General features: G+C 37.7%; 1 long non-coding RNA gene across 1 annotated transcript in view; it reads left to right on the top strand.

Moving 5' to 3' along the window:
- Nucleotides 1–10,922, top strand: part of LOC142070925 (uncharacterized) — a 502,201-nt gene extending 491,279 nt beyond the window's left edge. The window contains exons 4-5 of the long non-coding RNA XR_012666853.1: nucleotides 2,156–2,282; nucleotides 8,612–10,922. This is a non-coding gene — a long non-coding RNA (uncharacterized LOC142070925). The remainder of the gene's footprint in view (nucleotides 1–2,155; nucleotides 2,283–8,611) is intronic.
- The last annotated feature ends 2,243 nt before the right edge of the window (nucleotides 10,923–13,165 follow it).

The raw sequence follows: 13,165 nt of genomic DNA on the forward strand, positions 1-13,165 counted from the left end.
ATTGAGCTTTATCTTGATAATGGACTAAACCAAAAGTCTGATCTGGACTCCCTCAAACACTGGAGTATGTGAAAACTAGATTCATGTAAGTATAGTGAAAACAACGAGGAGTCCTTGTGGCCCCTTAGAGACTAACAACTCCTTGTTTTTGCTGATACAGACTAACATGGCTACCACTCTGAAACCTGTAAGCATAGTGGTGATTTTAAGAAATGCCACAGCCACCCTTTCAGTAGGGAATCAAGTAACACTAAGACACATATTTTAGAGAGATCTAGTGGATTATATTTTAAAATTTGGTATTTGACAGGCTCAGTTATACATTTCCTACATTTGTAAGTCTTCTCTTTAAGCTCTTGAAAATTATCTAATTTATCTCAACACTGTGAGGTCAGCAGTATTATCAATTGAGCTTAAGAACTAAATGTAATTAATTTCAGTTCTTCAAACCTAGCAAGATCTTTTCATGAATCAGTGGGCGATTGCCAGAGATTTATTCTAAGAACCATAAATGATTCCTAAAACTTACAGGCTATATAGCCTTGTGCTTGTACAATTGGTGCTATAAGTGTATAGTAAGTACAGGGATAGATCAATGAAAATCAGTGGAGCTGTGCTGATACACACAGCTGAGGATCTGGACCTATAAACAGAAATGTATAGAAGTGATTAAAGCTCAGCATATTGGGTTACCTGGTTGTCTCCCTAGCTTTCCTTAAGTCAACTAATTTTTGGTCATATAGATTAGACTATTTTGTTCTTCTAATAACCACAGTATTCTATCAAATTGAATAGAATGGGGGAAGGAACATTCAGAGTCACCTGTTTCACCGAAATACCATGTAGAATTAACAACTTGTTCATACTTTGCCAGAAGCTTGGAATGGGTGACAGGGGATGGATCACTTGATGATTACCTGTTCTGTTCATTCCCTCTGGGGCACCTGGCATTGCCACTGTCAGAAGACAGGATACTGAGCAAGATGGATCTGTGGTTTGACCTAGTATGGCCATTCTTATGTTCTTATACTTAGTAAGTTTCACTACCCTTGCTTATATCACTTCAGAACTTCTTAGAAACTTCCCTCTCTTTTGATTCTTTTTTTAAAGACCTCCATAGACACTCATCTATTTAGACATCTGCTAATGACAAATACATTTTAAAATATAAACAGATGCAAAACTGGACCGTGGAACACATGGTGTATTATATCAGATCATACCCACAGTTGTCCCTCATATTTTACTTCCTCTTGTGGGACCTGATTCCACAATACTCCCATTGACTTCAGTGGTTTTAGACCAGACCCTCTTCACATCTCTGACTCTTTTGATGCATAATAGTAAGTGAAAAAATAAAGTCCTTAATGTAATTAACCATTTTGTCTCCAGGTTTCATTGCACTGTTCAATGTGCAGTCACTAGACCACTCGCCATAGGCAAGATATGAAAAATGCTGAGCTAAGGAACACTGTGAATGTTCACAGTGATTCAGCCAGCAGATTGGTTTTAGCACATGTGGTTTTCTTGTGATGGTTTGGTAAGATTAGAGTTCAATGGGCCTTAAAGCCACACTTCCTCCTGCATGATGTGCAGTCTAATGGTGGTACAGTTGTCTGCATTATACATTTGAGCAATATACATACATACTGGCTTGCTCAAGAACTGTTTATTTTCCTTGTGTTGCTATCTGAGTATTCTTTAAAAAATACTTCAAAAGGCTAGTTTTGAACAGTACTTTTATTTATGATGAGCCCCAACTCTCTGATGGAACATAAAGCTTCTGCTAGTGATGACGTTGATGCCATTGCCCAACAGACCAACCTCAATTCTAGTTAACCACAGACACAATTACTTTGATAAAATGTGAAAGAAAAGTAACACACAAGATGTGCTAAACCAGTATCAGCTAGTACCTGGGAGGGGAAGGCTTCCTTTGTATTTGATGCTGTTTGTGTAAACCAAATCTTTTCACCTACAAACATGAAATTTATTTGTAAATTCAAGAACATCAGCGTTAGTGTAGCTCCTGTGGTAGCAGCAATAAAAGTGTGTAAGAAATAATGTAATGGTAATGAAGTTTCTGTATTATGATATTGGTAAGCTGTATGTAGTACTTAAAATTAAATCTGTATTTTATTATCATTATTTTTAGTGTCTGATGCCTACAGACCACAACTAAGATCAGGGTGTGATTGTTCTAGGTGCTGAACAGATACATAACCACAGATCTTCCCTGCCCTGAAGAGCTTGCCGTCTAATCCACTTCTGATCCACTGAAGGTAACAGGCCTCCTCATGGCCACCAAGCTCTGTCTGTGTGCATGTCTTTGCAGGATTGGTCCTGAATAGCTGAGAGAGAAAGAAATACAACATACACGTGAAAGCCTGAGAACTGAGGCACACAGAGATGATGAGACTTGTCCAGGATCATTCAGGAATTCCATGGCATAACCAGGAACTGAACTCAGATCTCCTGACTCCAGTGCCTTATCACAAGACTATGTTATCACACTTATTTTCATTCCACTAGATTTGGGACGCAGGTCATTTCAGTTCAGTTTTGCACTCACATCTTGAAGAGTGCTGGTATTTAATGGCTAAACAAGAATTTAGCAGGTTAAATACTTGGCCTAGAAACATGACCATCATAGGATCTATGGCATAACATTATTCAGCTCTGCCAGTTGAATGTCCTCATATGGCTTTGATAATGAAAAAGATGACCCCATTTTCCTTACCCAGTTTCCTTTCCACTTCCTTATTAGTTAAATTAGCCTGCAGAATTCATAAGATGTGGCCTTTGGAGAAGACTTATGGAAGAAACCACAATTATACTTTCTGTCATGGTCTTCTGAAATTGAGTTTTACAATCTTCAGTTTACAAAGTCCTATTAAAGGAAACACTAAATGTCAAGAAAGATCGAAAGGAAGATTTCTGTGAGTGACACAAGCCAGTCTCCTAGTAGACTATTGGTCATTTACTTCTATTTGTCCGGTTGCAGTCAGAAGGAGGGTGAACTTAGAGTTACAGCCACAGAACTTTTTTTTTCATCTTCAATCTTTTTGTAGGCTAATGGAAATCTCCTTTACTGATCATTTGTCTATAAGAATAACAAATAGTTCCTAACAATCATTTCCTATTGGTGTTGATGTGCTCACCCCGATTCATTCATTTATAAGGATAAAGAACATTAATTTAAAAAGATCAGATATTTTCTTCAGTGTTTTCATAAACAGAGGGGTTCAAAACTCTCTTTTGACTGCTATTCAATGGAGGTGATTAAAATCTGACTGACTTCCTTTGGTATTAAAAAGCTCAGCAGAATTTGATCTGACCTTGCAAAATAAGGTCTAATGTGTCTAATTTAAACAGCTGAACCCAGGGGTCATTTGGCTATGATAATCAAATTGGGAATTGCCCAAATCAGTCCTTAAATCAGTAACGAGGCCATAAGTAGGCTCAGGTCTACTGCAAGAGTTATGGTGCATTTTGAAAGTATTTGCAGGTGAGTATTTCACTATTGCCACTTCTCAGCCACTTTTGAGCTGAATCTTCTTTCCCAGAAGTGAGGCAAACCTCCCCATTGTCAAATGAATGACTTTTTTAGTAAGTTTTCATCACACTTCAGACAAAGACATAACACTTCTGAAGGTCTGCATCAATCTATTGATGGTATTTCATACAGAGGTTACAGGGTTTGTTCTCATTGCCTTCATGTATCAGTTACTGGAGCAAATTCTGCTGAGTTACACTACTATTATTTATAATTTGCTCTTGGACCTGTACAGTGACAGCTCAGGAATTTTGGTTCTAGAGTGAATTTGGTTGCTTACAGTTAAGTTACTGTTCCACACTGTATTCTGTGTACTGCATGTTGTCTGAGGAGTCTGACTGTCTGTTTGCTGTGAGGTCCTTCATTCTGGAGAGCATTTTCAATTTGAGATGGCTGTCATTGCATCATTTTGCTTTCTCATAGGGACTTTATTTTTTTTTCTCAATTTGTTGTCTTTCTTACTCTAAAATAAGTTATTCAGACTGCAAATATATAGTTTCTCTTTGAATATGGAAAAACATGACACCTCTCTAGATGGTGCTGCAGAGTAGTTTTCTGAAAATAAATAAATGAACTAGAGGAGAGTGTTTCTGGAAATTACCACACTGTAAGTCTGAATTCTGTCCTTAGTAAAATAATGGAACAAATATTAAGAGATTTTAAAAACCCACAGAACATCTAAGGCGTAATGAAGGCATAAGTAGCTTTGGTTTGCAAAAACTGCCTCTTTCCAGATTAACATGATTGCTGTGCTTTGACAAAATAATAAAATGAGTGGACAGAGGGAATGAAATAGATGAACATATTTGGATTTTAGTAAAGGATTGATGCCTTGTTTTATAAAATGTTTCATGGAAAAGTAGTTTAAATTGGTTTGGACACGAATACTTTTGTGTAGCCTGAAAGCTGTCCGGAAGACTGAAAGCAAAATTAATGATAAACAGCAATATATAAAGTTGGTGGGAGGCCTCAAGAGGCGTATGACAGCAATAGTGCTTTCATTAGCCTTCGGGGTGACCTTGGCCACTTCCCTTCAACTTTTCTCTACATCTGTTTTCACCTTCTCTTGTCTGTCTTGTCTAATGAGACTATAATTTCTTCAGGGCATAGCACAAGAGGGCCCTGTTCTCAGAAACACTGTAATGTAAATACTAATAGTAATGGTCCAATCACATTTAAATTTTCATCACTGATTTGGAAAAGAGAGTGAAGTATATGTTAAGAAAATTTGCAGATGATACTACATTGGGAAAAGTTGCAAACACCACTGAAGACAGAGAAATTGACCTAGAGAGATTAGAGATATGGACAGGCAATAATGCTATGAGATTCAGCTATGAAAAATGCAAGTTATTGAATTTTGAGGAAATAAAGCAATGGCCCAGAATAGGGAGGCAAATGGTCCCTCTTTATACAGCTCTGATGCAATAATATCTGGAATAATGTGCTCAGTTCTGAACCTTACTAGTAAGATGCTGACAAGTTAAAAAGGTTAGTGCAGAATTAGAAAAACATTGAAGAAGCAAGACAGAATGATTTATGGGAAAAATACATAATGCTAAATATGTATAGTTTGTATAAAAGAGAACATAAGTCGATACATTTTTGAAGAGTCTAAACAGCAGTGATGGAAATATATTTTAGTGTAATACACAATGATATAACAAGGGTTGAGATGAAATTAAGAAAGAAAAAATGTAGCATGAATACTAGAAAAACTTCCTGTAATAAACTGTGGCGCAGTCTCAGCAGACAAGTTGTGGATGCCCACTCAGGACTTGTTTTAAAACAAAGAGACCAAAAGAATAGCAAATGTAATCAGGAACAATTCTGCAATGACAGGATGGACTGCATGTTCAATTGTATTTTTCTTTCTCTCATTTCTGTGATTCTCTGACATTTGTCTAGGTTATTACATTTCATGTATTAGGTATAACATTCCTTGTTAATATTTGTTTCATTTGCTTTTCCTTTATAAACACAGGATGAGATTTGTAAAAAGCACTCAGCATTGAACTGACTTTGCTTCTAATAATGTCAGTGATAAAAAACATATGCATTACCTTAAGCCTAAGAAAAATAGGTTTCTACAGCAGTGCCAGTGGGTTAAACTAATTGTAGTGACTAGATGGGGGAAAAGATATAATGTTCCTCATACACTGGAATGTACTCTCTCTCCCTTTGTATGCCAGCACATGTACAATACAACTATGCCCATAATGCTGACAAGTACATATACCCATGACTACACCGAAGCTGATTTCTCCTGATTCCCTGCTTTAAATCTGATTCCATTAATTGCTAGCTGGCTATGAGCTGGAAGAGTGCTGTGAATGGAAATAGCAAAAGCAGTTTCATCCCTTGATTTAATAAGGATGGGTCAGAACACATCATCTGTACCATGTATTTATTCATGCCCTTTTCTAATTGGCCTGTTCAAATTCTAGAACATTAGATAATTTTAGTTAAATTATTTGAGGTGGGAGGAAGAGGCCGAGAGAGAGACAGAGATTAGATCTACTTATGCTTCTTTTCACATCATTTGAATATTCCAGTATCAAAATAGTAAGGATGCAAATGACTAAATTTTAAATTAAATATCAATGAGAATTGCCTTGATTTGCTCACAGCTCAATTCTAAAACACCCTTACCCAAAAGAATCTGGGCCATAAAGGACTACTTTTTATGAATATAAGAGATTGAGGGGACACTGACACAAGAACGTTTTCATAAAAGGAACACTAGTCTAAAAACCTCAGGTTAATAAAAAAATCAATTTTCAGTTGGTCTCATTGAAGGTCTTGCACATTGTTGCCCAGCTATAACAGTCATATTTTATGTGAAACCAAAGAAGGTCATAAATATTTTGGCTCCTAGAATTGCAGAAAAAAATACATTCTGGTATTGCTTAAACTCTTGAGTGAGTTTGTCTTTGATGATTATATGTTTAAAGACCCAATTAATCCTACTGTAAAATTCTTAGGGCACAGGGCCTAGATTATGACCAATGTGGCACACTTGACCTCAACTATGTAGCAAGAATCCCTGACTTATGCTGCAGAAATCCTGATATATGTGGCAGAAAAGCACCCCAGCTCTCTCCCACAGTCCACTGCTACTTGAAGAACATAAAGAGCAGGGGTGCCTGGAAGGACCAAAGAGAGAATCTTACTCATGCACATATTAGGAAGTAGAGTGGGTAGACACCTGGTTGGTCATAAAACCAGGACCCTCTGTTCACTTGTCCCTTTGCCCTGGTCCCCACTCATTCCACTATTTCTTACTTCTATCTCACTGCCATTTATGTGCATACTTCCCCCACCATGTTGCATTCGGAAAGTGTGCAAGAGAAAAGCTAAGAGAAAAGCTATCTTGGAACTCTACGTCCCCTGGTCTACTGCTTCCCAAAAGTCATGCTGGCAATAATCTCTTCTCTCATGTTAAGGGACCCATGAAAGGAGACCCATCAATACGCACTTTAGAAGGAAGACCTAATGGACTCCATGGCAAGCTGACCTTAAAATGTGCTGCAATCCCAAAGGTTTCCATGGCAATGTAAATTCCATGCAATGCTGGAAATTCTGATAAATTCAAAATTTGAGTCTTTTAGTGAGTTATGAGGCACTAAACTATGTTATCAGAGAAAACCTTATGCTATTTATTTTTGTATGAAATATTCTTATGCGGCTCTAAACAGTTTCAGTTTTCAATGTGCCACAGAGATTTCTGGGCTGAAAATACATAACAATAAAAGTGTAGAATTGCTTAAGGAAAAACTGGAGGTTTTGACAACTGGGTAGAGGAAACTGTGGATAGTGGAACTAGCCACAGAATGGCTTACCAGCAGCCTTTGCAGGACATTGCACATTTTTGCTATCTGACAGAGTCACAAGTATTGCCTGAAATAATGTACTGTAATGCCTGCGTGCCAAGCAACACTATTTAGAAGATGACAAAATTCTGCAGGCAAAGGCAAAACACTGCATACTGATGTTGTAGTACTGAATGAAGATATTTACTTGATACAGCAAATTAATGAGATAAATAGTGTTCAGCATCCACTGTGAAGAATAAGCATCTATGGATGTAGATCAAAAGACAGCATGAAGCATTCAAATGAACTTGAATTCTTAAGAGGAGGGAATTTGGTTTTCTTAGCAGAGACTGCAGTAAACAAAGTCTAAGACCAAAAAAATCATGATGCATAATTTGCCACAATTGGCATGGCTATTCAGGGGAAGTGTTATGACATTGATGTGTTCTTAACTCCTAGGAAAAGTGATCCTGCCAAGTCAGGGTGGAGAAGTACATTTTGAGGCTACCTGCTGACAGTGCCTGTGGTATGAATTAAAAAAAAAAAGACTCTGTTCTATTGGTGACAGACCCTTAGCCTTGCACAAGCCCCAGCATTCATTCAGGAAACTCACACATTGGGAAAAACCTGTAAGAAAATATTGAGGAAAAGGAATCTGTAGGAAAAATCATTTAGAAACTCTGCTAAACCCATGATGACCAGGACTAAAAAAGTCAAACAGCCTCAGTATGTGCAGACGTTAGTGCTTGAATCTTTTTGTGAAGCTTAGCAAGCAGCATTGCCTCATTTCCAACTGAAGTGCACATAGTAGAGTATGTCTGAAGATGGTTTAATACTTTCAAACTCCTAATAGACTTTGATCTACAGTCTTGGAAGTACTGGCAGCACCCACAGCAATCTGTGGCAAAATGTATTAATTTCCTCTCAGAATCACCTGCTAATGTTGCAATCTACATATACCCCTACTATAATTTGCCCCTACATATGCCCCTACTATATAAATATACTAAATATGCCCCTACATATGCCCCTACTATATAAGAAAAAAAAAAGCAATGAAAGGCTTGATCAATTATGGTAAGCGATGTTTGTCTTTCACCAGCTTAATGCTTTTATCCAACAAGCAGCCCTTGACCTTGGAAACAATGTTTCACAAATGAGCTGGTCACTGATGCATGAGTGTGAATTAACACAAATTGTTAGCACATCAGGAACTCAAATCCTTTTTCCTGTTTTTCAGAGATTGTGAAGGATGAAATCCTGGAGCCTGATGTTTTCCTCACATGCCATCCCGGAAGCAGACAGCTTTGTTTTCTCTCATTAAAATGGTCTGGAGCGGGGAAAAAAAATTAATTGTTCCTGTCTCCTTAAGTTGAAAATAGATCTCTGAAGCTGCTGGCATAACCTGCTGCATCTCCACACCAGTTACCGTCAAAAATTCCCCTTTCTGGAGCAAAGTTCAAATTAGAGAAAGTTTTATTTAGAAAGGAGGAGATAAAAATAATAAATCTTTGCTCTCTTCTTCTCCCTCCCTTTCACTCTTTATTGTATCTCAAATCAGCAACAGTGAATTTCATTTTATTTTTCAGCTTCAGAAATACCATTTTAATATAGGAGCCTGGAAAAATGAAATACTTGTGTAAGACAAATATGGAAACCTTTTCTTTTTTTAAATGAACTGTGATACTGTGAATATTTTGAGAGTTGTCTACAAAAGAGCTCTCCTGCACAGCTGACAGTGACCCATCCCCAGAAAAGGGGAGGGGGCAAAAATGGTGATCAACTGATTATTAGGGACACCTCAAAAAGGACAGGGATGGGAGTGAGATGAAAGGGGTGAGAGGTTTCAGAATGACAGTCCTGGAGTCTGAGATCATGTGTGTATTCACAGAATAGGTATAGCAGGGTTTGCCCTAGAGCAAACCCTGCTAATTATACTTCTGCCTGCCTTGGCAATTGAAGGCCACTGTTGGGTACAACTGTCAACATTCTTCTACACAGTGTCAACTGTCCTTAAAAGAGATAATGTGAAGCCTCTACTCAAGAACTTGCCTCTCAGTGCTGAAAATCCCATTAACTACTGACTTGTGTTCAACCTTACTTTTTGGTAAGTTAGGTTCAGAAAGTTCTGGAAGGATCCAGAATCCTCAGGCTTCTCTGACCCAATTCAGTCAGGTTTCAGATCTGAGAATGAGATTGAAAATACACTGGTGGCATTGGTCAAAGACCTGCTAGCACTGTATGAAGTCATAGGGCCTGATTTTCATTTCCACTAAAGCCCCTTTGTACTGCTCTCGTAGCATAAAAGGACCTTAAAGTGCATCAGAATTACATTTGTTTACATCTTATGGCAATTCTACACTGCCAGAGGTGCAAAGTCAATGCAATGCGTAAGTGAAAATCAAGCCCCACTGACCATAAAGTGTTGTTGATGTCTAGTCCTTGACAAGAGTAGATGGACAAATTCTGCAGTGGCTGCATTCTTTCTTTGGGAAATATCAGAGAAGATAGTTTGAGGCAATTGTTCATCTGTACCTAGGGAACTTTCATGCAGGTTAATGCAGGGTTCTATCTTGTTACACCTTGACTCCAGTCAGTGTGTTTATGAAGCTAATATAGGTGTTAATGAGAAGACACAGGCTGTAATGTCTTCAACTCTACATCAATGTATCAGTATAACCAAGTGGGGCAATAGAAGAAATGATCTAATACTTGAAAATGATTGAGCTAGGGTGAGTGTGATCTGGCTGAGTTTCAACGCAGACAGAGGCAATATTGGCAGGTTGGGGAAAGCAGCCAGCAGAATTGGTGAGGACTGTGTTGCCTCTTCTGACACACGAGTTATGGCTGCTGTTTGTGAAATGAGCTCACAGTTCAGAGGCATTCTATCTTTGAGCTAACCATGGATACTCAAATAACATGAGCTATGAGCATGTTTTCCATCTGCCACTGGCAAGAGACTGTAACCTCATTTTTCAGATATGGACCTTGCTATGGTACCTTATCACCTTGAGACAAAATTTATTGAACAGCACTCTACATGGGTCTACATCTTGAGACCATTTGGAAACTCAAGCTCATGCAGGATGTGACCGCCCATTTCTTATTTGGTACATCATACAAACAGCACATGATGCTAGCACTTATGTTTTTGGGTAGGGAATGGGATGAAAGCTGTTTCTAAATGTTGGGTTATTATGGGTCTCTTTTGGTGGCAAATATTATTTTGTCCTGTGCAGCTGATTAGATACTCTATGAATTGTTATCTTTTATGTTCTATATTTTAAAGTACCCAGATTAGGTGCTTAATAAATCAAACACAGCAATGAATAGTTTTAGAACATGAGCGTGATGCTTGCATAACCTCCTGCCATCAACCAATGTATAATAAATCGCACTCTACTTCATATGTACCGACAACTTATCAAACCAAAAGTAAGTTGTTTTAATGTAAGTAAATGTGACTGAACTGTGGAGGCTACAAAGATGCCAGTTCCTGTTTCCTGTAGTTGACTGAGGTCAAATAAATTCCAGCACAACAACAGTGAAAATCTGTTTCAATTATTCCTAATTTTCACTTGGTCTCCCAGGCTACAGATTTAAACTTTGTTGGCAATACACTTCACATGAACAAAGCCAATGGGATTCCTTCAAGCCATCTCCTGTAAAAGTTTATGAAAACCTATTCACTCTGTTTTCTTTCCACGTTGACAAGACTGAACTGTGTCATCCCTTCAGCCATTTACTTGTCTGTAAAGGTTTTCTTTCCTTAAATTCTCTCGATGCCTACATGTGTAAAACACAAACACAAAGGCTTTCAATAGGCCATATGGAAATCCATTGCTTAGCTCATGTCAGTGAAAGATATTTATGTTATATAAAATACTGCTACTGTTCCACAGATTGCCTGTAAGTCTACTGTATTCCTTGGAGTTTCCCAACACCAGTTATATTTACATTTGACCTATTTAGGACTCCATCCAATGCCCTTTGAAGTAAATGGGAGTATTGCCATATAATTCAATTGGGACTGAACGGGGCCCTTACTGCATTTTTACAGTAGGATTTGGATATAACTAATATAAACTTGCTTCAGTAAGTTAATGTTTATAGCTTTTGGGGAAAAATATTCCAAACTCTTTAGCTTAAACTATTTGCATGAAAGAGACATTCTTTTGACTGATGAAATGCAGTCTCATTCTGACCATTTTGGAGGGTGAAAAAATACAAAAAAAGACATCTCTTTTGATGTACGTCATTATTGCCATCCTGAAATAGAGAATAGTGATATTGGCACAATTGCATGTATATTTTAGGTTGATCTTTACAAATGTTAAATAAATTAAGCCTCACCACCCCCCTGTGGGTTCCATAGCACAAGCCTTGCTATACTATTTCGCAGACAGATAAACAGAGGCTTAAGAAGTTAAATTGCCTCAAGACACACAGCTAGAAAGAGGCAGAGCCAGTAGTCCGACTTCTCAATTCTCTGCTTTAACCACTCGACACACTGACACCCATAGTTCAACTTCCTGGAGAAGCAGTAGGCCTGTAAGTAATCTTTCCTTTAACCCAAAAGAAAAATTCCCTACAGACATGTATGATTTATTTCTTAGCATTCAACCTTCTCACCCTTTCCTTGAGGACGTTTGCAACTTGAAATAATTTCACTTCATGCACCAAAGACATCATTACATGCTTTACTGATGAGATGTCATATACTTACTGGTACAAGTAATTCCTGACATGGCATGGCTGAATGGACCTAGCACAGTGAAAAAAGAAGGAAATCTATTTTACAGCCTTCAGTACCCTGATAGACAAAGGCATCTCTGTATATAAAATCAACCTTATAAATATGTAAAAATCTTTAGATATTGCTGACTAGAAAAAATATGAAAGATTCAGTGTCCCACTTTAAATCATAGTGGGAATATTTTACTAGGTACAACATAACTTTAAAAACACCAACAGTACTTGTCTTTATGATCTGGTACTGTATGTACAGCAAGCTTTCTTAGGGACCTCAAACCTGAGCTAAGGCCCTAAATGAAAAGAGTTTGTGAAGTACCTTGGCGTGTATATGGCCCCTCAAAACCATCATATCATTCAGCAAAATCTGGCACAGATATCAATTTCTACATAGGAGAGGTCCAGGATGAAGTTAAAGAGCCTAAAATACTCCTGGAGAGGCTAGTCTGTCCGGCTCAGCCTTCATGTTGTTAGAGAGGCAATTGTGGGGAACCTCCCTTTGCAGCTGTCTGCACCGCACTTGGCCTACAGTATATGGCTGAATAAAGAACTACAGTTTCCAGTGCAGCTTTCAGAAGCTAACTGTTCACTAAAAGAGAATTAATTATAAAAGATTAAAGGCTGTATTTAATTTTATGATACTATTCTTGATCCCAAAATCCCATCAGAAAAAACTGAATGCAGCCATTTATGATAAAGTACATTGTAAAGATCCATTCATTTCTACCAATCATGATATCTTTTAAAATATCTACTCGTGCAAATTGGTCTCCTAACAGAAAAAAACCCCTTGCTTTTAGCTACTCTATATTTATTTAAAGGGTAGCTTAGTAACAAGCCCAGCACTACTGTGATGTGACTGACTGTATTTGAAGATTGACATGATTTTAGACATTAGATCAATAGAAGAATAGATAATTTCCATAATAATTTCACATTTCTCCAAGTACAGTTTAAAGCAAATCAAAATGGAGCTGGGTTAATAGTGGACATCAACCCAAAAGAAACTGGCGAAGAGATCTGTGCTCCCAGAAATAAGCTT

Source organism: Caretta caretta, chromosome 1 (genome assembly GCF_965140235.1).
Source record: "Caretta caretta isolate rCarCar2 chromosome 1, rCarCar1.hap1, whole genome shotgun sequence".
NCBI lineage: Eukaryota > Metazoa > Chordata > Testudines > Cheloniidae > Caretta > Caretta caretta.